Source organism: Neofelis nebulosa, chromosome 17, assembly GCF_028018385.1.
Source record: "Neofelis nebulosa isolate mNeoNeb1 chromosome 17, mNeoNeb1.pri, whole genome shotgun sequence".
In the NCBI taxonomy this organism is placed as follows: Eukaryota; Metazoa; Chordata; class Mammalia; order Carnivora; family Felidae; genus Neofelis; species Neofelis nebulosa.
The window spans coordinates 22,796,839-22,822,840 of NC_080798.1; the positions used below are offsets into that span (position 1 = coordinate 22,796,839).

At 49.2% G+C, this 26,002-nt stretch overlaps 1 protein-coding gene across 14 annotated transcripts in view; it reads right to left on the reverse strand.

The window, feature by feature from the left end:
- The window catches only part of ZNF536 (zinc finger protein 536), a 437,882-nt gene extending 419,964 nt beyond the window's left edge, over nt 1-17,918 (reverse strand). For 6 of the 14 annotated variants that reach the window (XM_058707990.1, XM_058707986.1, XM_058707989.1 and 3 more), the window contains exon 1: nt 14,317-14,675. The gene's annotated coding sequence lies outside the window, so the exon portion shown is untranslated. Of the gene's footprint in view, nt 1-14,116; nt 14,676-17,307 lie in introns of those variants that run through there. The other 8 variants (XM_058707985.1, XM_058707988.1, XM_058707980.1 and 5 more) reach the window with 4 other exon arrangements.
- Between the last annotated feature and the right edge of the window lie 8,084 nt (nt 17,919-26,002).

The following is a 26,002-nucleotide window of genomic DNA, read 5'->3' on the forward strand; positions in this document are numbered from 1 at the left end:
ATCTTCTGAACTCTGATATACCACGGCAACCTTTTGGTAGTCCAGAGAAAGCCACAGCTTCACACTTCCATCTCCAGCAAGGAACAAAGGATGTGTCATGGGATAGTTCATTGCATGACACAACGTTTTTCTCAAAGGGTCAAAGACAAACTCCCAAATCCTTATTTTTCTTTAGAAAAGTAGCATGCTTTCAAAAAAATATATTTATTCATTTGCCTCCATTGTGAGTTCCTGTTTTGGTGCTGGCAATAGAGTCATCGAGGAGACTACAAGGGTTCAGGCCTTAGGGAGTGCAGTTCTAGTGGAGGGGGACTGATAGGGATGCATGTTCGCAATCGATGGAACCAGTAAAGACAAATCCCAGGAAGGAAATGAAGCAGGACAAGGAGAAGAGAGATGACCGGGGTAGGGCAGAGGAGGGGGGAGGCCAGCAAAGGTCTCTGTGAAGAGGTGGTATCTGAGTGAGACTTGAGGAATGAGCAGAAGAGGCCAGTGAGCAGTGCGGACCAAAGGGTTCCAGGCAGAGGAAGCAGCTTTGTCCAAGGAATGGAGAGAAGGTTTGGGGGGTGGAGAGGCAGGTGGCATGGCAGAAGCCTGGAGGACAGGGGTAGCCGAATGGGACCTGGGGACAGCAGAGTGGACATAGTTCAACCAGAATGGCTCCATCCAGCAGCCTGAGCTTATCAAAACCCTCCTTGAATGGGTTTTTGCCTCCTGGGATGCACAGTGGTCCCAACCCTAGCTGCAGCCTGTTCTAAATCTTTGTAATATTCTCCACATGGCATTTCCCAAGAGGAAAGCAACACCTGTCTCTTCAAAGAAACAAATCCTCTGGGCAACCCAAGGCTGGATGGCACTGCCCCCTCTGCTCAGGTGGGTCATAATCTCTGCCTCATTCCCTGGCCACGTGCTGGTCAAGATGTTAATTAGCCAGGTCACCCCCTAGAGGGAGAAGTGTCCAGAGGACAATACAAGCTTAAGGGGCAACAGGCAAAGCGAACTGGCTAAGGCTCCCCCATGATGCAGCAGTCTAGAAGCCTTTGTCCAAGCAGAGGAAAGGTGAGGCAGCAGCAGGCAGACGCCAGAGTTTTGAAATTCTTCAGTAATTATGGCTTTAGTCAAGAAAATGCACATGAGTTCACAGGATGATAAATATTAGCATGCTTCTCCAAGTTCAAGTGAGTTGTCAATAAGACAATTAAAGCAGCATCAATAATATGCACTGTATGTTATTATCTGCTATTCTAAATCCCAGGCTTTTGTGATCTCTGGAAAACAAAGCAGCACAAGCAGCGGTGATACAAATACTTTTTGCACAAGTGAGAGATGTGATTCGGCACTCCCGTAACGGCACAGGCCTTGGGGGGGGGGGGGGGGGCGGCGGGGCACGGAGCCTTCTTAAACACCGTATGAAGAACGCCGGGTAATGAAGGACGGGACAGGTAGAAAGGGCTGTTACGATGGGAAATTAGCAATCCTGTGTCTAAGGCAGATCAATCACTTGTATCACGTGACCCCAGTCAGTAGGAGCCTGAATAAGTGCCAGCATTGACCTTAATCAACTGACAATCGGTACTCCGACATCAGAAACTCTAAATTCTTCTAGAAGAAGAGGAAGCGAAGTAAAACTTTCGGTGAAATTAATGAACGTGAATGAACATAACCATTAAGTGTGTGTGTGTGTGTGTGTGTGTGTGCGTGAAATTAAAACACGACAATCATCTTCACACACACAAACACACATATACACATATACATATAGAATCATATATAGATAGGCATACATATATATTCATTTATATGAAAAACCATATAGTATTGTGCTCAACTGGAATTTGCAACGAGCTATCTCTTGAATACAAATCGCATGGCAAAACTTTTTCATTGTTCCCTAAAACAAAAACCTACACAATGCAATCTCTATACATCTGCAGAATCAAAAATCATTTTCCTCCAAAAATAACTTGCAAAGCATTAACTGCACTGGGATGAGAGTAGACGTTGAAACTACTATTTGTTGATACTTTGTGATTTAGGATTGAAGAGAGAAGTTTTCTCCAAATTAATGAGCCAGACATAATAGAGCACTGTCAAAATATTGATTTTATTTTATCCTACCTATTGTTGGCACTCTTCTCTTAGTTGGTGAAAAATAGAATTTTTCCCATTAGAATTATCATTTGTTATTATCACATTATTTGCTATTTATTATGGAAAAGGAATCTCATGTCACTTTTCAAGATTAATATAGAACAATCACATGGAAAGTCGTGATAGAGACTAAAATAAAATACCAAATGCTTCCCAGACAATTTTTACTATAGACTGAAATATTTCTTAAGAGGAAAAGAAAAAATTGTTGGCTCAAATTTCATAAAATGTATAAATTTAGATCTATATTTATATACTTGGGTAAAAATAGCATTCGAACTAAAGCTTAGAAATTAAAATAATTATATTCATGCTTATTTGGCTTACTTAATAATAATCAAATTGATGAGTGGACAACAGCCAACATATATTTAGAACTACACAGGTGAAATTAGGGGAAATACTGTTTACCAAGTTCTGGTCCTTTATTCTGAAGGATTCATTTTTTGTAGTGCCCATAACCATTTGTTCTCTTAATTCATGATAGATTTTGGTTAAGGAAGGGAAAATATTTAAGCAACTTTTCTGAAAGTATAATAAAAGTCATGCATTTGTTTCCATAATTTTTCTATCAACTCATTTACATTTTAATATTTTACATCGAAGTTACAATGATGTGAAATACGATATGTATGCAAGACTATTTGGAATGTTTACTGTTACTTAATGAAATTTACTTAATCATTTAAAACCAAATGATAAAGGGAAAAAAAATTCAGTATCCGAAGAGTCAGGACACACTTCATTTTCCACCAAAATTTTAAATTAGCTAAATTTAAAAATCACCATCGTAATCACGTAAGTAAGGAATGACAAAGGCCAGGCGTGAGGTGTAAATGTGTACTTTCACGTTCAACATCAAAAGTCCTCTTTGGACCTACAGGTGACAGAAACAAGTATCTAGTTTCCCTGCCAACCAGTCCCCTTCCTGAAAGGGAACGATGCTCAGGACCTCCAGAAAGAGCTGAGTGGTAAGAACCTCCTGAAGCAGCCAAGACACCTGAACCAAGCTCAAGGTGTCCCCATGCGGGCAGGAGCCCTGTCTGTGGGGCGTGTCCTCATCACCCCAGCGCTCAGCACTCCACATACCACCTGACAGAGGCGCAGAGCTCAGTACACAGGATGGAAAGGGATGGAAGGAAATACGTGATGCTACTGCAGCCATGCAAGGATAGAAGCAGCAACCGTGAGCTGCTGGTGCAAACCTCACGATGTGCCCTCTCTCTTCTGAGTGCATGAAGTATGGACAAGTATAACCAAATGAAGTACAAGAGAACTGTGTAGTCGGGGGGACACCCTTACAGCCGGGGTGGGGGAGAAGGGGCAGAGGGGAACCAGGCACCAAGGAACCACTCACGGATCGCAACAGAAACTGGAAGGTAAGAGCGTGGTGGAATTCTTTATCTTTGCAGCTAATTTTACTTTCTAGCTGTTCAGTGTGCCTGGCACAGAGTAGCAGCTCAGTGGATACTTGTAGAATGAATGAATGATCTGTATAGGAAGAAGAATGGATGGAGGGCCACATAGAAGGACCACTTGGAAGGAAGATTATTGACTCAGGATGGCAGTTCTAAGGCCACGGCAGCCAGTGCCCGTCCGCAGGCTGTGCTCACAGCGGACCAGGAGATCAGCCCAACGGGAAGACTTTGCCTTCCTCGTACAAAGAAGGAAGACCGCACTATTCTCTGGGGAGCAATGCACAGCCAGCTCCAGCCACCCTGGCCTTCTTCATTCTCCTCAAGCCACCAGATCTTTCTAAACTTAGGGATATTGCACCTGCTGCTCCCTCTGCCTGGACATTTTCCTCACTCTTTGCTTTGCTGACCCCTTCTCACCCTTAGTCCTACAAGAACACCACTGGCCACCTAGTTGCAAAGGAGCCCCCCTCCCCACTCTCTTCCTGGATAGCCTTAATGGTCATGGTTGAAATGGAAAATACACGTGTGTCTCTCTCAAGTCGGGAACTATGGTCGCCAGGTCCCCAGCACCCAGCACTGTGAATATCTGCAGGATGAGTGAGTCTGCGAAAACAAACCGCAGGGCTTGGTGACACTGCCGAACAACGTGAAGAAGTGAGGGCCACAGCAAACCAGCCCCCCACGGGCTCTGCCCCCACCACCTACTTCTCCACCTCAAGCAAACACGACTCCCATACTCAGAAACACTCCGAAGGAGTCTCACCCTTCAGGGGCCAAGACATGAGTATGATAGAATCTTTGCAACTAAAACAAGTCTGCCTGTCTCTTGAGGCTTGATTTTCCAACTCCTGTATGTATTCCTGAAAGGTCCATTTCCAGAGGAGGTCCAGGCCAGGGGCCAAGAGCCCCAGGCCAAAGGGTACATGCAGGTTCAAGTTCCATTCAGAGGACCCAACATCGCCATCAACCAACCGCAAGACCTTGAGCAAGTCAACCCCCTATAGATAAGCCTCCCTGTCTCCATCCCAAGGCAGGGAGTGTTGGAAGGATTAAATTAAATAATGCCTTATATTTTAAAGCCAAGGCCAACTATGTAATAAGCACTCAATAAATGCTAGCAGTTTATTTATAGGACTTGATCTTGGTTTCATATTTCTCCCAGGAAGATGGGATCTTGCTTCTTACTATAACATCACCAGGGTATTCCTCATTTTCTAAGGATGGCTGGCATTTTCCTTTTGTCATAGATTTGGGGTCCCTCCCAGTGAGGGAAAGTCAGCCCAAATTCCACCTTTTCCCCTGAGGGAAAAAGAAAAGTAGTTATGTTCAACCCGCCACCTCTCATGTAGGTGACTCATCTTGAATGCAATGGTCGCAAGTTCAACTCCATTTTACATTTCATGCTTAAGCACTAGGCTCCCTTGAAAGCAGCAGGTGATTGCAGGCCTATATGCAAATTAAGCACATCCCTGTGTGTATATATACATATATATATATATATATATATATATATATATATATATATATATATGTGTGTGTGTGTGTGTGTGTGTGTGTGTATATGTATGTATATATATATATATATAAAATCTGGAACCTGGAACATAAGAAATCATTATCACTGCCTTTACTTTCACTTTTCTCTTGATATAATAGCTCCAAAGTGATTCTGCTCTCGTTCACAGCACCTATCTTGCCCAGGACACAGAATGCACTTGACAGATACTTTTTAAATGAGTGAATGAATGAATGAATGAATGACAGCACTTCCTTGGCATCTTTGGCTTTAGTCCAGGGAAAAGATGAAAACAAGGGCCACCACATTCCCACCAAGATCCCAGCAACCAGTAGGGGTGTGTGTGTGTGCGTGTGCGTGTGTGTGTGGCCGGGAAACAGGGTGCTAACGTTTCATGGATTAGAGTGAGAATGTTTGTTTAGTGAAGACATAAACCCCACCCCCACCCCGTACCTTTCCATGAACTCAGCTGACCCTTTAAAATGCATCTTCTGAAACATATAGGAAATCAATCAGCTGATACTTACTGATCCCGGGTAAATAACTCCAAAGGCCAGCCAGGGAAACAAAGGGGGAATCTCCACTAGGCTGTGCAAATGACTGATGCCCACAGTTTCTAGTGGGGTTTCCGTTTCTAAAATATTTAACAAAATGTGTAAAACAAGTACTAGCAGTAGCTGGCCATTTGTTGAAGAGCTGGTCTCTGGACTCATTAATTAATCACCGTCTCTTTTAATCCTGATGACTCAATTAGGGAGGATTATTCCAATTCTACTGATGAGAAAACCGAGGTTTAAAGATAGGAATGTCCCGCTCCCAGAGAGCTTGTAAGTGCTGGAGTGGGTGTCGAACCTGGCCCCATCTGACTGACTCTGGCCACTGCCATCACTGTGTCACACTACTGAAAAAAAGCCTTCCAGCTCTTCCTCATTTACAAACCTGATGTTTCTAGCTCAAAAAAATAAACATCTTGATCATGGAATGAGGGTGGCAGCATCTCTAAAAACTAAATTATGCAAAAAACGACCCTATAGATATTGATACATGAAGCAATGCATGCACTATGAACTCTTGCAAAAACATTTAATTAGCAAATAAAATGCACACAAAGAATTTCCCTCTTTAGACTCCTCTTCTTCAGAAGCAATGATGGAGTAAGTGGGAAAATGCAGTTTCCCTGAGTTAATCAAAGGGTTAACAGTTGGTTGATGATAGAGATTAATAAAAAAGAGGGTGCCCTTGGCTCCCCAGTCCAGCAACAATTCAATTTTCCTGCCTTCAAGATGAAGGCGGGCAAGCACAAATTATCATATTAGAATTTTGCATTGGATTCTGCTCGGCCCTCAATTGCTAGAGAAGTAAGCACCGAACCCCCAGCCTCCCCAGGCCACCTGGCCCCTTCACAATGACCTCCGCAGGAGGCCAACCTCCACCAGAAATGAGTCACAGAGACAGATTCCAACTCGAAAGTCTGTCCTGAGGAATGAAGCAGCTGGAAACCACTCACTCTTTAGATCAATGAACAAATTATTTTATTGAAGGTGGTATTTGGAGATCACACACAAGAATTATATGATTTCTATCTCGGCAATATTATCATGCAAAGGGAGAAAAAGTTTTCTCAACAGCAAACCCCCCATCGTCCCTAAGATCCACACACGAGCCTTGTATTTTTCACCTGAGTAGCCAGATCCTAATGCACGCAAAAGCAAGCGGTGCCTGAAAACACCATCTCACACAGGTCTAGATCCTGTCAACCTTTTGAGACGTGAGGCAAAGGCATCAGGTTCAAGTGGCTGGTATCGTTGAGATAAAAGGGCATTATGTCAAAACGCGGCCGGTTCTTCTGGGAAGGCTTTGAAAACCGTACATACTCTAATATCTGGAATATATTACTGGCCCTCACCAGACAGCCATCACTAAAGAATAAACACACCAGCAGGCACAGCATACACACATCCCCCAAAAGACAGGCCGTATCACCACTTGCTACGTCACAGAAGCACTGTCATGGGAAATGCCTATCAGATGACCAGACCCGGATGAGCCCATCATTTGTCACACACTTAGAAAGCCACCGTGTCTTCCTTGGGGTGGCAGCCGTTATTAAAGAGGACATTGCTACCTTACAGCCTTAATCAACACATTTTCAGATCGTGCGAATGTTTGGATCATCTTATCTGTATTTCTTCTGCCTCCAAAACATGCTAGATGAGAATTTTAAATGGAACTAAATTCCTCCTGCACCCCCCCCACCAGCAAACTTTAACAAAAGCTTTTTCAACATACTTCCAGAATGTGTGTGCAAAGGGTGACACAGCTGAAAAGAAATGGGGGACGGGGGGGGGGGGTGCTGAAACAAAAAAAAACAAAAAAAAAAACACACAGAAAACAGATATTAAGTTGTCAAGTCAATGATCTCGGAAAAGAATTGCAGAGAGTGTCTGGCATTTTGCTTTAGAAACGGAGCATCCGAAGAAGTCCGTGAGAGCTCCAGGCTGGCCTGCAGCTTCAGAGGGCTCCTCCGAGCTCCAAGTCCACGTCCGTCCATCCGGAGTGGAGGCGCACAGGGCTGAGCGAGAGGAGGGGCCTCAAGGACCAGCCCCGAGGCGGCCCTCCACCATCAGAGGCGGTTTGGCTGAGCAGATTAAATCCTTTTCATGTCGGCATGTGGCGGCTTTGCTCCCTCCCTGCGTTCCCACACTACACTTTTCCACCTTTTGAACTCTTCTTGGGCTATGGGAGCTGGGTTGTCACCCACCAGCGCTGACCCTCTTTCGGGTGGAAACGTCTGTGCGTAAAGTTTCTCAGATACTGCAAGAATCCTGCACTGAGTTTAATTAGCACATCCAGCCATGTTTCATCAGTGAGATGCTCTTTGCTCCGTGCAGATTTAAGGCTGCTGAAATAGCCACTTGGCATCAACAGATTACAACCCCAAACTGGGAGCCCTGGCCGCGGAAGCACAATAATTAAAGCACTTTAGCTGTAATTTCAGTAAGATTTCCCACCCCCTTCAATAGGCTTCAGAGAAACGACAGCCCTTCTGTAATAATTTGGAAGGCTTTGCCTGACTTGACTTTAATAGATTTTAAAAGAGAATGAAATTTTTTTAAAGAACCAAAAAATGCCTGTGCCACTTTTTTTCTCTATCCAATAAGGAATCAATGCTTTTAGACATTTTGAAAAGTAAAATTAAATAATCGAGCTATTCAAAGAGATGTAAGTTTTCTATAATATCCATGTGTTCTGCTTGCTTCTCTACAGTTGGTACAGTTTAGCTGACACAGTTTCCAAATATTTTCTTCCTCTCGAAAACAAATTTACAACTACGCGTATGCCCTCCAAGTGGCAGGTTCCAGTGTACGTTTTCAACTTGCACATGAAAGGTGAGTTTAATGGGACCGGGAAGGATGGTTTTGTCATAGTCCGTGCTGAGTATTGTACGCATGAGTTCCCAGGCTAATCCTGCTGGCTTCAAATTCTCTCTTGACCTTGCTGGAGCCTTGTGGCTGCAACAAGTGTCACAAGCTTCAGTTTGCCCACTAGTAAAACTGCTGGGGGATGCCCTTCACTGGGTGGTTAAAAGAACTAGGGGAGATAACGCACCCGAGGTGCAGAACGCAGGGCCGAGCATGAGACAAGACCCAAGCACCAGCAGCCAATGCAGGAGTCAGTGTTCTGGCCACCTCCGCACACCTACACAGAAGTGCCCCAGACCCTCTCTCCCCAGGTGCCCAGAAATACAGGCATAAATCTTAACTGAATTCCTGAAAACCCTTGAAGGCCCTACAAGCTAGCCCTTCCGTGAGCCAAAATCCCATCCAAGTCTACGGGAATTACGTGGGAACCTTAGATGCACAAGTGAGACCACCATTATAATTAAGGGCATTGCTGTGATTAATCTCAGTTTTAACGACTGTATGGGTCGGGTTTTACAACCTAAATAGAGCTACTTCATCCTGGGGGACAGTACGCGTGCATGTGTAATCTGGTCACAAAACAGCAAAAAGCTAAAAAACATGAAGGAGGCTGATGGTCCCAGATGGATGGAAAAGGTGGAGTGAAGCACAGGGAGTGGGCAGACCAGCATCCAGTCTGAAGAATCAGCAGGGAGAGGGAGAGGGAGAGGGAGAGGCAAGAGACAAGCCCACCTCAGTAATCAGAGACCCAGCCCAACACGGCTCAGGTAATCAAAGCTGTAATGCACTGATCGAAAACTTGCAGGTTAATGTCAGCTCAAGCCTACGGTGATCATTTTTCCTGTGTCAAAATGGCACTTAATTTTCTCATTGTAAAGCTACAGAGTAAGAATAGGTAGGTAAAGGAGGGGGGATAACCCTACAAACGGATTTTCCTTCCTGCATCTCTTAATGCCCTGGAGGCATCTGCGTGACTTTCCTTTGAGGCCCCTGCCCCTCAAAGAAGGCTTGCTTTGGCTGTCCAGAACCTTCTCCACCTGCCCATGAAGCCTCCAAGCCTGGTGTCCAGAAGGCTGTGGCTGGCTTCTTGGGTCCGTAATGAAATCACAGGGGTCTTGCAGTGAGTATGCCCCAGGACAGCTCACAGCAGCCAGGGGAGTCGCACTGCAGCAGCGGAGGGGTTAAGCATGACAATTCTGGAGGCAGACTGCGTAGGCTTTAATCCTAGGGCCACTACCCATCCCTCTCAGTGCTCGAGGTTCCCTTCCTGAAATTTCAGACAAATATAATACCTACTGACATAGACAGGTTGTAAGGATTAAACAAGTAAAGCATTTAGAACCCATGCCTACCACACGGCAAGTGCTCAAAAAGAATCCCAGCACCCTCCTTCTGCCAGCAGGGTGCCCGGCCTCAACTCTGAGACCAAGAACGGTTACTTCCCAGTTCTTGGTTCGTACATCACTGTCAGGGGACCCAGAACCCAACTCCCACCCACAGGGCCATTTTCAGGGTGTAGCTGATATAAACACAGTCAGAGCTGAGAACCACACCTTCACTCCGGACACCCTCTGCCCACTATTCTTCCACTGTGGGAGTCTTCCTTCTTCCCAGACACCATAGGTCTGTGTCCGTTTGGTGCAGGGCCCAACTCCCTGCTGCCTCACAGCACTGGACATGCCTTTCTCCCAACAGCCTGTGCTCTCCCAGTGGGTGAAATCTCTGTGTGCTCTCTAAGATGGCCAGCACAAGGCCTGGCACATGGAAAGCATGGGAAATGAGCCTGATTTCCCCCCAGGGGACACATGGAAATGTCTGGAGACCTGTCTCATTGTCACAACTGGGAGGTGCTACTGGCATTTAGGTAAGAGGTCAGGGATGCTGCTAAACATCCCACAATGCACAGGACAGACCTCCACAAGTAGGTAATGGCCACAGGGCCACTGTTGAGAAGCCCTGTCCAGGAACACAATGTCCAGGTTAGTCAAACAAATCCCACCAAAGGCCTCACCCTGAATCTTAGCTCTTGAGGCAGATAAACCTGACCTCTAACTGGCTCGGAAGCTGTGAAAAGCCAAGTACCACATGTCCTTTGTTGTCGCAAAAACCCCAGGAGAAGAGAAAGACCAAAGATCTACAATGATTTCTTAAAGTGAAAGTTGGGGGTGATCAGGACCCTCACACAGCCAACAGAGCCAGCTAAAACCCACCCCGATCTCCGCACAATGAAGCCCCATGGCAGACAGGCAACAGAAGCCTGTTGATGGCATAAACTGGGCAGGAAGGCCCCCACCCCACCCCCAGGCACTGCCAGGACCCAAGCCAGGTGGCTGGCTGAGTAGCCTACCTTCCTGAGGTGGCCTCCATCCATGTCTGCCTTCATTTGGGGAGGAAAGGAACCCTGGGGTGGCACAGGGAATCTAGAGCAGATCACCTGCACTCCTCGGGCTCCATATTCTCAGGATATATGTTCCCCTCCACTGCACACATACACTCACAAACTGCCTACTCTGCCCTGAGTAGTATAGTTGTGAGCAAAAAGGAAATCATCTTGGGAAAGGTGCTTCAAGCAGGCAACACCCTCCCCAGCACACGCACGAGTACACACACGCATGCACACACACGTACACACACCAGTGTCACCACAACTAAGACCTCAGTCTGCACATATGACCGCACGAATGACTCCCTAGTTTAGCTCAGCTGCTGACCCCTCTAAGGGCACTCAGTGCTACCAAGGGTGGCCCAGACAGTCTAGACCTGAGCAACCAATCCCTCTCCTTGATAAAATGCCTCTGTCCCAACAACTCCCAACGGGGTACCACTCAACCAGGTAAAATACACAGTGAGCCTCACCAGCCAGGCAGAGCCTTCCACCCCCAACTTGCCCTGGGAATGCTTCTTTCCTTCTATCCTCCCGAAGCCCTGCCATGGTGTGTCCTGGAGGGAGCATGCCGGTATGCAGGGCAGGTATGGTTTCACAGAGAAAGCCCCTATTAGCAGAGAGGAGTCTCTCCAACGCCAATGAACTCATGCCTTGCTTTTAGACCTCACAAGCCAGGCTTCGCAGCCTGAGAAGGCCACCTGACCACAAGTGTCCTTCCAGCTCAAATCTGAGGCCTGCCTTGGAGACAGGATAAAGCAGGGCTGAGCACTCACCTACTCTAGGTTCTGGAAGAGACATTTGGGGACTGCTGTCCTCAGCATGGACAAAAACTGACCTGGAGAAAGCTCACTTCTGTTGTTAAACGTGCATCAAGTCTCACTTTAAATAATGCTGAGAACAAAATGCAAGCTGATATTTCAGCTTACTTAAAAGGCTTATTAAAAACACTAAATCCAAAGATGTTAAAAAGCTATAATTGTCCTCATTCAAACTGGAAAAATAAATCTATTTGCTTTCTTCTTTTATGATCCTCTTCTAAAAAAATAAGTTCATCTGTATTCTCACGAGCATCACTGCTGCCTTTCTTTCCCTCCATTCAAGGCACCTTAAAAACACCTGTGCCATTCATAGCCAACTTTTGAGCAAAAGGCAACCATGTCTGGGGAAGGCTGTTTAACTCCGATTTCCTCATGCCAGAGATAAGCTTGTCTTGCTCAAAAAAGTAAGATGGAGTTCAGAGTTCATTTGAATGGGCTTGTGGATTTTATAGGTCTGAGCTGATGGAAATTTCTTTGGTTACCTAAGGCAGAGCAGACAGCCTAATCGCTCGGCTTTTTGAGGCTTAGCAGGCAGTGATCCTTCAGGACCCACTGGGCGGCTGTGGTTAGTAGGGCTGCGCATACTGGCCACCTCCCTGTCCTCTCCCATTATAGGGGTTACCGGCCTCCAGCTCGGACCAGAGCAGCGTGACTGTCGCTCCCTGCCTGCCCTAAGTCGTCCGTGAAGATAGCCCCAGCCAGCAGTTAACTTGCTGAGTTGTGAGGATCTCAAGCCTGCTCAGAAGTTAAGCACTCCAGGCACAGAACAAGATGGGTTTTCAGAGCAGTGGTCCAAGAGAATGCAAATTTATCGAAAGCGCTTTCTCCAGGTTTTCCATAATTAGCATTTATGTCTCTAGGAACTGTCTCCCCGAACCCAGTTTAGGGTGAAAGCATTTTAGAGACTTTCTCTGCAGATGACATATGAGGTACTAACCTTTTTTCATATGCCCAGATGTTAAGTTCATTTTCATCACATTTATGCAAATTTCATTTGAACAGTAAATCAAAAGAAATCTTAAATCATTGTACACTATTTAAAAATCCACACTAAATCCGGTTTACTTGCAGTGATATTAACATAAAGTCACAGTTAAGGGACTGAAGGTAGAAAGCAGATGTCACAAGCCCTTCTTCCATGCAATGGCCCCAGAGATACCTGGGGTCCTGGCCCTCCATCAGTTCTAAATGTCTCTGCCTGGTCACCACCGGATTCAAGTTTGGCCAGATTAGAGGCGCTCTAGAAACAGAAGCCTTCTAAAAGTTTTCCAAACTATAGGACAACAGAGGTCTCTCAGTCCAGGGGCCTGTCACCCATGTCAGTGTCTGGACTGAGACAGGACAAAGTTCCAAGGCAGGGGCCCAGTGGTGAGACTTCTGGCAGCTTGCTCCCTCCTCAGTGGGGGGAGAAGTTAATTCCTAGGACTCTGCAGGCCTGCATTTGTCAAGGCGCTGGACGTCAGTGCTATCATTACCAAGCAAATCAGCCAGGCGGTTAATGGTGGAATCAGGAGACATTTGCACTCTGGTATCAGAATGACATCATAACTAAAGCAGCCTTCAGCCAGAAGCTCTAGGCTCTCTACAAGCAGAGGCCAGAGGGCTGCTGGGGGCACCCCCCTGTGACTCCCCAGGCGGGAAGCTGAGTCCTTACCCCTTCCAGGAGGGGTGGTGGGCCCAGCCCCTAGCAAGTTCCTAGGCAAACAGGAACCAGGGCTACAGTTCTTTCCCAAGCCAATCGACTTTCCCCCAGGTTCTGAACACTGTAAATAATACTAATAATATATTATGTATTTTTAATAAAATTTAAGATCCTATAAAAACCACTTTCCTCGCCAGGCAAGGGTTGGTATTTTATTAATGCAGCTACATTTTGGCTATAGCATTTATGGCATTTCCAACAGAATCGTCAATTTCTCGGTGACCCCATCTAGCAAAGAAGCTCTTTACTCTCTCCTTTGAGCAACAGAAATAAATGATGCTGGGGAAACGGGAGGCGGGGGGGGGGGGGGGGGGGGGGGGTTCGGGAGCTAAGGAAGAAGCCCTTCCTGCTCTTGTTTTGGCTGCTTTTCTTTTTAAAGCCGATCACTCACACGCACGCACACACATACACACGCGCGCGCGCGCGCACACACACACACATACACACACACACACACACACACACACACACACACACACACAGAGCCAGAGACACAAACCTTAGAATAATGGGGGAAGCATTTAGCTAGCTGCATCCACGGCGCGGCGCGACGAGCAGCCGGCCCCGCTCGCTCTCGCTCGCAGCTCTGCCCTCCACGCCGGACCCACTACTCGCCCGGGACCCGAGATGCCCAACTCCACCGCGCCCCAAAGGTCGCCTCCCGAGTCTCGCTACAGGTACACGCGTGGCCCAAACACCTCACCTGGCCCGAGAAGTCGGGAGACAGCGAAGAAAAAGTTCTGCGAGCTGCCAGCCGGGAGCCCCCGAGCCCGCGGCCGCAGTCCTTCTGCCAGCAAGCAGCCCGCAGCCGAGGCCCGCCGGCAGCGCGCGGCTCCCGGCTCCTCGCTGGCCGGCTTTGAGCGCTAACCTCTGGGCGCGCCGAGGCCACGGCAGGGCACTTACTTGGCACTCGCTTTGGTGCGTGCAGGTCGTCGTGGTATTCACTTGGGTTTTCAAACAAGTTTCAGGGAGGAAGAAGGAGGCAAAAAAAAAAAAAAAAAAAAAAATCCAATTATGCAAATTGGCTCCGGACTGGGAGGCGCGCTCTGGATCTGACGCGGCTACTGTACGAGTTCTCGGAGCAGCCCCGGGCCGGGCAGATTTATGCGGGCGCGTCACGGCTACGCCAGGTCCCGCCGCCGGAGCATCTCGAAGTTAATTAAAGCGGTAATGTCCACTTTCCCGGCGACCCTCCGTGCGCGGGTTTACTGTTTCACGGTCCAGCCCGACCCGGGCGAGGGCGGGGGCGCTTTTCCCCACGCCTCTCGTCCTTCCCTCTTCTTGCTCCCCCTCTTTTTCCTCTTTCTCTTTCCCCCCCCGTTTTTCCTCTCTTTCGTCTCTTTAAGTCGCCTGCCTTCCACTCAGTGAACAATGAACAAAGATGTGAGTGATGGGAAAAGATCGCCCCCTCCCAACCCCAGCAGTGAGCAAAGCCGGTCTTAAAGTAAAAACCCAGTTGCGAATATCAAACTGGGAAATAAAACAGTGCGTTCCCAGTCTGCCCCCACCATACCCACACACGCACGCACGCACGCTCACCCCACCCCAAGTTCACCTAAGCCCTGGCAGGGGGCGGGGGCGCCAAGGCCAGGGCTCCAGGGGCTCCCCAACTCGCCGGAGACACCCGGGACATGAGAGACTGGGGGGAGGGGGGGTGGCTAGCTCTCAGGCCGAGCTCGCTTCCCGCGCCCCTCCCCGCCTGCCCACCCCCCCTCCCGGACCCCCTCCGCGCGTCTACACCGGCCAGCCGGGCCCGGCGGCCCGCTCGGGCTGCCCGGCGGCCGGATGCGCTCAGCAAACGCGGCCCCTGTCGGATTTCTGCTATACTGCACAGCGGCGACGGCGGCGGCTGCCGGGAGAAGGCGCAGGAGGAGCGGGAGGCCGGCACCGCGCGCGCACTCGCCCCTCCCGGCCCACTGCCCCTGGCCGGTGCCCGGCCGGCCGCCCGCTCCCACCCGCGCGCGCACCGGCGCCCCCACCCGCGCCCCGGCACGCACCCGGCGCCCGGACCCGCAGGCCAGGACGCCGCGCAGCCGCCGTATTTTCTGCTAAAGTGAAAACGAAGGCGGCTGACAAATCACGTCTCCTGTGAGGCACTCGTTAGACATAACAATATCCGGCAAACAAAACCCAGCCGCGGCGGAGACAGGCGCGCGGGGCTGGGACCCCGCCCTGCCCCTCCTCGGCCCCCAGCTCCTTGCCACTGCCCCGCCGTCCCTACCCAACCCCCATGACGGGGGCTGTGTCCAGGTTGGCTAAGAAGGCGGACAGTAGGAACGCTCACAATACAGAAGTGAAGGGAGGGAGGGGGCAGACAACTTTCCACCTGTCCCCAAAGAAAGCCCCGCTGGAGTTTCCTTGGAAGAGTTAGGAGGAGAGGGGGGGTGGGGATAGATCTCTCTCTGCCCCGCATCCCCTTTCTTTTTTCTAACTTCTCGGCGCCTGCGTTTCCACCTTCCGCTTCACGTACATCCATCTATATAGAGATATCTATATTTTAAATTATTTGCAAAACTGCAACAGATGGGCGCGTCGAGATCTGGACACTTTCCTACTCATCATCAAAGAAAAGCTCCCCCCCCCCTTTTTTTTTTGCCTAAAATACATCCTGGTCCCGCCTACGACTGTTTTCCTCAATTCTTGATCTTCAAAAAATAATGTCTTGAAGCAAACAGAAAGGTTTATCACAAAGATCATTCTCCCCCCAGTCATACATCTGGGCTAGTGGATCTGTTCCCCCAAACTGCACTCTTCCCGGACGCCCCCAACCCTCTATCTCCTCCGCCTTCCAGAGGCCCCCACGCCCGGACCCCCTCACTCCGATTGGCCTCATTTCTCCAGCCCAGGGCTGGCCGGCTCACTTCCCTTCATAAACCTGTTACTTATTTCTTTCTTTATTTGTATCTTTGGCCCCCGGGCCTGGCCTGGACTGGGGCAGGTGCTACGGCCGGCGCCTGTGCTTGCGGGCGACGCTGCCTTTCCTGGGGTCGCGGGTTCGGACCCTAGCACCCCGACCTCGGCCTCGCCCGGCTCTCGGGCCACAGGAGGCCAATGAAAACACAAAATGGCAGGTCTCAGCGGCCCTTGGCGCCCGCAAGTTTGACACACTGTAAGCATGAGCTAACTTTGATTTTTAAAAAGAAGAAGAAGAAGAAAGAAAGAAAAAGAAAAAAAAAAAAGAAATGGTTACAAATTAGCCTCTCTCCCCCCGGCGGCGGGGCCAGAATCCCGCAGCGAGCCGTGAAGGGAGAAAGGGAGCGAGGGGCGCCCGAGTCTCAGGCAGAGGAGAAAATGGGGAAAGTCACTTGAGCAGAAGTTTCCGCAGCCCCAGCCTCCCCCTGCAGCTACGACTCCCCCCACCCCCCAGACCCTTTTGAAAGTTTCCCGGGGCCTGAGAGCGGCGCGCGGGCCGCGCGCGGGTGGGGGGCGCGGGCTGGGCCCAGAGCTGGGCGCGGGGTCCGGCCCGCGCGCCCGGCTCGCGGCCCGGCGACTCTTTTTCAAAGTAACGGTCCCGGGACCGCGGGCGGGGGAGGCGGCGGCCCAGGCGCGGGTCCCGCTCGCCGCCGAAGTTCTCTAGCGCCATTCGATGCCCGGCCGCCGCCGCTTTCCCGGTTTCTTCCTCTTTTTTCCCCCCGCTGACAGCTTCTCTCGCCAACGTCACAGCCACGGATATTTAATTAGACCGTATTTTTTAATCGCGAAGGGGCGAGAAGGAACCCGGCGGCAGGCCTCGCGGAGATGGGGAGGGGGAGGGGACGGGGGGCCACGCCAAGAGTCCAAACTCACTTTGCCACCTCCCGGACGCCGCCCCCCCCCCCGCCGCCGCGCCCCCCCCACCGCCCCCACCCCCACCGCGCCGCGCCCCGGGATCCCCCCCACCTTTGTTTTCCTTACCTTAAACATTGAAACGCGGGCGTCGGGAGCAAACTCGGGCACGTAAACGGAGCGTTGTAAAAGATTGTGTTCAATGAATAATGAAACATGTCCACATGATTGACTTGATCATTTTCCGGGGCTGAGGGGGGACGGGCGCCCTGCTCGCGCGCCTCGCTCGCCCACTCGGCAGAGCCCTGTGAACTGTTCCCAGCCCAGCCGGGGCAGGGCGGGCTCGATTTTCATCTGCCTCTTTTCAGCATCGCCCCGTTCATTGATACTCATCACCCAGCCCCAGCAGACATCCCCATCCCCGGCTTGGCCTCCCCCTATCTGGTAGGTGAAATGCATTGTACCATTAAAAACGCTCTCCATTGTCGCCCTGGCATAATTCACAGCAACTAGATAGGTCTTGCGGCATTTAGCTTTGATGAGCCAGAGACTGAACCCTTGATATAATAATCTACAAAGAATGGTGTGTGATCGTCCATTTTTTCTCTCTGTCTAGCAACTAAGAAACCATTTAACACAGCGCAGCTTGCTTCTGACCTTGAGCTCATGTAAACACACTTATTAAAATCTATCTATTCTCCAAGAGCTACATTCTGATTGTCAGACTCGTTACTGAGACATATATCAGCCCCTTCGCTTGTCACTACTTTGCATTCCTGCCTTTGACTAAAGAATTTTTTATCCAGCCGAGAGGGAGAGAGAGATTGCCACAGAGGGAGAGGAGAGAGAGACGGAGAGGGGGAGAGGAAAAGGCTTAATTCTTACCTGCTCCTGAAACTATTTAAAGTCTGTTTCTTTTCTGGGGGGAAAAAAAAAAAAAACTCCCGGGTGAATCTCGGTGGACAGCGGGACGCGGAGAATCAGTCACAGCCCGGGCGTTTAAGGGAGTCATCAGCGATCAAATGACGTTGATCCGCGCTGTAACCTTGTGGCGTATTTAATGTAAATAAGGCAGTTATGTTGCCAATCGCCGCGATACAAACACGAAGAGGTCCTCAGCCTCGCCTCCCGCGCCTGCCATTAGAGGCGACTTTATTTACAGACACTATTTAGGAGATCATGATAATTCTAAAACAATACTAGTGCCAAATGATTATGAAAATATGATTTTAATTAATCACGTAGTAGGCAAGGAAATTAGCATACGGTAATTAAACTTCGAGAAAAACGTCACGCAGGTTCTCTGCCTTATGGGTCCAGAATAATCATCACGCGGTGGGCTCCAGGACTTAATTATCAAACAAAATAACTTTTTTAAGGCAACTTTGCAAATGCTGGTCCTCAAGGCAAACGCTTTGGTAAATAATGTAAGGCGAGGTAACAAGGTAGAGATGTGAGTGATGCAGGAGGTTGGGTTTCTGCGAAGCAAGGGAGAGGGGGAAAGAAGGGGGGAAAAAGCTGAATAATGCAATTATGGATTCTCTGTCCTAGAGTTGACAAAAGCTGGTGCCTCAAAAGCCTCTTTGTTATGGGATTATATAATGATCCTGGTGTCATTATGGGAAAAAAAGATTCAGTAATAATAATAAAAGAAGTATCCAGATACACCAATGAGGAGCTTGTTTTAAAGAAAAGACTCGCATGTGACATTGGGGCATGTTAATAGCAGAAAGACAGGATCCAAAAGAGTTGACAAATAATGGAGGAGGGAGGGAGGGAGGAAGGGTGAGAGGGGGAGAGAGAGAGAGAGACAGAGAGAGAGAGAGAGAGAGAGAGAGAGAGAGAGAGAGGCCTGTGTTGTGCATGATTAAGAAGGGTTGGAGACAGATTGATTATTCAAAACGCCAAGCCACAGGGACACTTAAAACATTGATTCAGGTAAGACTTGTTCTGGCCTGCCTGAACTGAGTTCCTCTAAGATGACTGGCAGGTTTTAAACCAGGGCACCACAATACATAAACAGCAAAGATAAAGAAGAAGCAGACACAACCTCCCTACCCCCCACCCCATCCTGTGGAAGGAGGCACTCAGTGGCAAAGGACCGGTGCAACAGTGAGGTTAGGTACAAAGAACTCCGCACCAAGAGGAGCAGCTGGGCAGCGGGCCGGACTAGGGGCTCAGGTACAGACGCAACCCACTGTCCCTGGCACCTGGCCTTGGAACCTCACTGCCTATGGTCCGCTCCTCTGTGCGCGGCCCGCCAGTGGGCACCCGGCCTGGTCACCCATGCCTGCACCCTCGGACTCTTTCCTGAATACCCAGGGCGTTCTCAATCTATATCTGTCCATCATTTATCTATCTGTCTGTCTCTCCCCAGGATTTCCGAGAGTGAGAAAACAGTGTTTCCCCCAACAGGCTAGTTCTATGAGATTCTTAAAGTCCACTTAAATCTTTGCAGTGGTGTTAAAAAAAAAAAAATTTAAAGCCCCCGCCTACCCAAAAAAGTTTAGGAATTCAGTTCTCATTTTCCAATCTGATGTGTCTGAAATTCTCTTTGAACAAATTCCAAAATACAAGGTTTTTTTTTCCTTGTATAGAAATTAGCATCGCAATCACATCAATGATATCACTATCTCTATGGGAATGATAGCCAGAGCAGTGGGGTGTTCTTTATTTCAATTCTTCGTGGATCAACTGATTATACTCTGTCGTCTTTTGAACCTGTTATTGTAAGTCAAGTGATTCTTTATAAGTGACAGCTCGGACAAAGAGGCGAGCAGGGCCGAGCAGGTCGAAAGGAAGTGGCCATATGGACTTGGAGAAAAGGCACTTTCTCCCCAAGAGAATGGGGGTGGCAGTCGCCTTTTAACCCTCAAGCCGCCAGTCCCCGCCTGGACCAAGGGAAGCAGGGAGCCGGACCGCGCGCCCTGGCACTGTCCCGGGGCCCTTCGCAGCGCCTATATGGGTTGGTCCCGAGTGGTGGCCTCCTGACCCGGGGTACTTCTTCCAGGCCCGAGGTGGCCGCGGCCTTCGAAGGCCGCGCACCTCAGGAGGGCCCAGCTCCAGGCGACCTGGGAGACCTCGACTGGTGCGCACAGCCGCTCAGAGGCCGCAGAGGTTTTGTGCGGCTCAACTGGCCTGACCGACCCGGTAGCGACCGCCCACCACCTGGAGGCCGCGCCCCACCGCCTGAGCCCTGCTGAGGATTCGAGCGCGGAGCGGGGCGGGGGTGGGGGGTGCGGCGTAGAGGGCGAGTTCGCTGGCGCCCCCTGTCGGCGCCCGTGCTCTCTGCGTTTCCTGAGGACTCGCGCTGGCTGCCCTGGGGCTGCACTGGGAGACCTCCCGGGCAGCGGAGCTCCTTGGAGGTGGGAGTCAAGGTGAGAGGTGAGGAGCACTGGACAATGACCAGAGGCCTGGCGTCCTCCAGAGACCGAAACTTGACGCCTACCTGCATCCCACTAAAGCACAGAAGAGTCTCCCCACCCCCATGTGTTTGGTGGCCACCTCCTCTTCTCCCTGTTCAGGATTTCTGGGCCTCTCCACCCTTTTCCTCTAGCTCTGGCCCTTCCCCAATGGCCTCTCCTCACTGACTTCCTTTGCTCCTTCTGAGACTCTGGACTACTTCTCGGCGCTGCTGCGCAGCTTGGAGGGGACTGGGCCCCTGTGGCTGGAGTTTCAGCAGAGACTCCCAGAGCCTCACTCTATCCCTGCATCCCAGAGCCTTGCACTCACCCATCCTCACAGCCCTCTGGGTGTGAGACCAGAACCAAGTTCCCCCACCCCAGACCTCAGTGGAGGTGGAAGTCTGCCATTCGCCCCGGGGACTCTGACCAGGACTTTCCACTCGTGCGATGTCTTCTTCAAGATGACACCAGCCTTCTGACTTCTTGAAACTGATGGAAGTCATTGGGAGCCTGGGCTGGCAAGATAGGTGGTCGTGGGCAAGAATCGAGGTGGTAAGACTCCTGTACCAGCTCAGAAGCAAGGGCCTGGGGAGCTGCACCATGTTGGAACATAAGAGCATCTTGTAATGAGTGCTTGGCTTCTACGGGTGCCTCCTCTGAAAGTAATACTTCTCACACAATAGATTGGTTCTGACCGCCTCCCTTGGATTACCAAAAGTGGCAGTGATTCATAAAATGTTACCCAACCGCTGCTTTAGACTTGCACTTCCTGTGACAACAGCACTCATCTTGTTTTTGTTTCTGTACTGCTCCACTCCCCCCCCCCCCCTTCTGTTCCTCGTTACTCTGCTTCTCTCATGGTATCAACAGGTTAAAAACTAGCCATTGAAAGGGCCATCACTGGGGCGCCTGGGTGGCTCAGTCGGTTGAGCGTCCGACTTCAGCTCAGGTCATGATCTTGGGTTCGTGAGTTCGAGCCCCGTGTCAGGCTCTGTGCTGACAGCTCCGAGTCCGGAGCCTGTGTCAGATTCTGTGTCTCCCTCTCTCTCTGCCACTCCCCTGCTTCAGATTCTGTGTCTCCCTCTCTCTCTGCCACTCCCCTGCTTGCGCTCTGTTCTCTCTCATGCAAAAATAAACATTAAAAATTGTTTTAAATTAAAAAAAAAAGAAAGGGCCATTACCTATGACTAAAAGAGTGAAGCACACAAGGGAGAGCATGCTTGGGTGCTGCTTGGGCTCGGGAGAGGAGGGGGAGACCAGAACCAAGTTCCCCCACCCCAGACCTCAGTTTCCCCACTGTATAAAGATACCCTCCAATGATCTGTCAAGCCCTCAGGATCACAGAAAGTCAGTGGTCCTAGGAGCCTCCTTTAGGTCCACCTTCTTCAAGCAGAAGAAAGATGCTGAGAGATCTGTAGAGGCCCATGTGTTTGGTGGGGAATTGGTCTAGACACCTACAGGGTCCCATCTGGATTCTCCTGGAGAGTCCCTGCTTCCCTGACCACGTGCTCTCCTTTCCTAGGGGGAAAGCCTGCCTGAAGATCAACCTTGAGGCTTTCTTCTCCTCCCTACACAGTTTTCTCTGCTGCTGAGGTCAGGCATCTCTCTCCATGGAGGTGAGGGAGCAGACTTCTCAGCTCAGGGTGAATGAGCCTTCAAAAACTCCCCAGAGAACAAGGTTCAGAGGTGTGCCACCAGAGGTGAGAGAGGTGATCCCTCAATAAGGAGAACTTGGGAAGAGTCTGACCTACGTGGCTATTCTGCCATGAACTATTGGTCCTTGGCCACGGGACCCCCACCCCAAGCAGAGGCCAGTCATTCCCATCCTTACCTCCTCCAGCATCCTCTTTTAAGCATATCCTTGTAAAGACCTGGAATGCCACTCTCCCAAAAGTTCCCCCCCCAAAGTTGTACACCGCTTCTGGTTTTTCCAACAAAGGGAAGAAGTCAACATGGTAACATCTATTTGTCCTGGCAGAACACATCCTTTATCCCGGCAGGTGCCCCTGCTTTTCCTTCCTAACCTAAGGGCATCTGGCCAGGGATCCTGCTTCAGGTCCCAGCCCATCAGTACATCATAGCTCTCTGAACACTGTAATTGGTCCAGGAATGGGCATGTGGCCTAAGCTGGTCCAATCAGAGTGAATCTTGTATTTTATTTTTAAATACACACCAGTGGTGGGGTTGAGCTGCTGGAGGGCTGTGGTCCCCATCCCCACACCAAGACAGGAGAGCAGAGAACTTGCAGAGGTCACCAAGGAGGAGTCTGAGAATGACACCCACAGAAATGGAGAAACGGCCCTGCTTGTGTTAAGCCCTACATCTAGCCACACCCAAAACCAGTACCATCGCTGCATCTCTCCGTTTTGTGAGCTGGCAAATACCCACTGTTACCTTAATTCCATTCGCTTTGGGTTTTCTGTCACTTGCCACAGAAGCAAGGAGGCCTGATAATACCCTCCGCATTGGATGAAAACAAGGAATACCTGGACCAGGGGTCAGAAAACTCACAAACAAGACGGAAGCAAGGTGTGTGGGGCAGGGTGGGGGAGGGAGAAGCCAGACTCCTCATGCTCTTCTGGGCAAAAGAGCAGCCAGCAAACTTGCCAGAAGTCTCAGAGCTACAGGTGTGCCTTGCTTTGCATAGTAGCTCTGTTCCAAAAAAGATGTTTGTAAATTGAATTTTTGTAAATTGAATCTGATTTACTGCATTGGGACAGCTAGTTATGGAAGGCATCTCAACAGACGTCTTTCATAAAGTGAATGGTTGTGTTCTGAAATAACAAATTAGTGGTAATTTATTTATAATTGTAATTTTCCTACCTCGGTCATATTTTTTTTTAATTTTTTTAAGGTTTATTCATTTTTCAGAGACAGAGCGTGAGTGGGGGAGGGGCAGAGAGCGAGGGAGACAGAATCTGAAGCAGGCTCCAGGCTCTGAGCTGTCGGCCCAAAGCCGGACACAGGGCTCAAACTCACAGATGGCGAGATCATGACCTGAGCTGAAGTTGGACGCTTAACCAACTGAGCCACCCAGGCGCCCCTCGGTCATATATTTTAAAGTGGGACTCACCTGGATGTCTTCATGGTGTCTTTGTATAAATTAGTCAAAGGCCAAGAAAATCTGCTGAGCTATACTGGATAGAGTTACAACAATGCATTCCTGCTCCTTTGCAAGACTGTGGAGCTGGAATATCCTGGATGGACACTGGGCATTCACTTTGGGTCCCTCACTTACCTGCAACAGCCATCATTGATTTTGAGTTAGGTTTGGAGGGGTGGGGGACCATAAAGCTAGTGGACTTTTTGGTCAGAATGTGGCTTGTGCTGTGCCTACCTGCACAGGAATCGATGAAATAGCCCATGATCTCTAAATTTGGGGGCGGGGGGTTTTTTAAGACTGCAAATTAAAACAAAGTATCATGTTATGAAATAAAACTACCAGTGGGAATCCAAGAACTAATTTTCTTAAGATGTTGGTATCTTTATTATTCTCCTCTCATGCCTTAAATGTGTCTACCATGTGGCACACAGCCATGACGTGGTCCCTGCTTTGTCAAAGTTCCATTTTTCAGGCCTGATTTTACCTTGGGAAGAGGTATCAGTTTTGTTTGCCACTAGAAACAAAAGGGACCAAATATTGGGAAAATGTAGTTTTCCAGAAAATGTTATAGCTAGCTTTTGGCTCACAGATGTGAGCTGGTCCACATACATCAGACACAATTACCAAGAATCATCCCCAGTGTTTTCCTGGGTAAATGCTGAGGTCTATCACCATCTTCAAGGAAGAAAGTGGGAATCAAATGAGAATGACCAAGTTAAGACAAAAAATAAGTCCCTTGACTCTGGCCAACACTCAGAATCCTGAGTGAGCCTCCCCTGAATTTGCCCAGGGCACAAACCATGAAGGTCAGAATGGGCAGTGAGCCAGGGGGGCTAAGAGGTTCAACCTGGGAAGTAATATCACTACAGAGAAAGGCTAAGTTGAGTCATATGGATCTTGGGAAATCAGGAAAGGAAGATGGGAGGAAGGGAACGTGCTAGTGTCAAATGTATGTTGATGGTACCAGACTCCAAGTGGGGGACAAAGCTGGGGCACCTGGGTGGCTCAGTCAGTTAAACATCCAACTCTGGATTTTGGCTCAGGTCCTGATCTCATGGTTCATGAAATCGGGCCCCACATCAGGCTCAGGAATCTCTCTCTCTCTCTCTCTCTCTCTCTCTCTCTCTCTCTCTCTCCCTCAAAATGAATGAATAGACTTAACTAAGTAAATAGTTTTTTAAAAAGTGGGGGACAAAGTTGAATCAGATGGTGTCATTCAGGGGGAGATGGGAGTAGCTCAGAGATGCTGTGTTTGAATCCCTGGAGAATCTCTGGGAGTCTGTACCTGCACTTGCAGCCACAGTTATTGAAGGCTCTAGAGTCCCGTGAGGGCTCTAGAATCCTCCAGGGTATCCTGTGGTCTGTGCCTGGGAAAGTCGGCTAGCAGAGTGGAGACTGGGGACTGGCACCAAAGTGTATAAGAAGGCAAATATGAAACCACACTAGTGACTGAGGGCAAATTTATTCATTTGGGTCAGCATTTGAGACAGTTATATCCACCCAGCTTATCCAGCCCTCCTCTGACTCTGAGAGTCCAATCTGTGGACCTGCCACGGTTACAGCTGGCCGCTCAAGGAGTGCCATCTAAGGCTCTGCTTGTGGGACCCCCTCCCCATTCAGGGCTAGGAGCTTCTAGAAGACAGACACCAAGCCCACTCCATTGCTAGACCCCAGGCCTACCCCAGCCTTTGGCACATTATGGTATGAGGGAATTTTGATGGAACTAATCAAAAAATTAGTTTTAACACTTAAATAATTCATACTATATGTTGGGTACTTTTTTTAAACCTTTATTGACAAATTGAATGAATGAATGAATGAATGAATGAATGAATACATGAATATCACTGCTTAAAATGTGTTGCCCGCACTAGAAATCAGTTGCTACTTTTAAGAATTAATGGCTATTTTCTCTGATAGAAAGTAACCCTTGATGCACATTAAAGAATAATTAGAAACATAAGAATGCACAAAGAAAATGATTATATCTCCCTTAATGTCACCCTGTTAGCTTTTTGCGTATTTCCCTCCAAGAATTCTTCTCTGCATATCATTTTTTTCACAAACTTTGAATCATTCTCTATAAGCAATTCTGTGTCTTGCTTTTATTCTCTAACCGTTGTTTTTAAAAAGGCAACAAGCTCAAAATGGAGTCACTTGTGCTGAGCCCCACATCAGCAAACCAAGACCTAATACCTAACCTAACGGCAGTTTCAACCTCCCCCAGGAGTAAATCTTAACCAATCAATGTGGAATTTCCTGGTCAGCAGTAGTGAGGTAATCTGCTGGATAGACCCCTTCCACCCTCCAAAGAAAT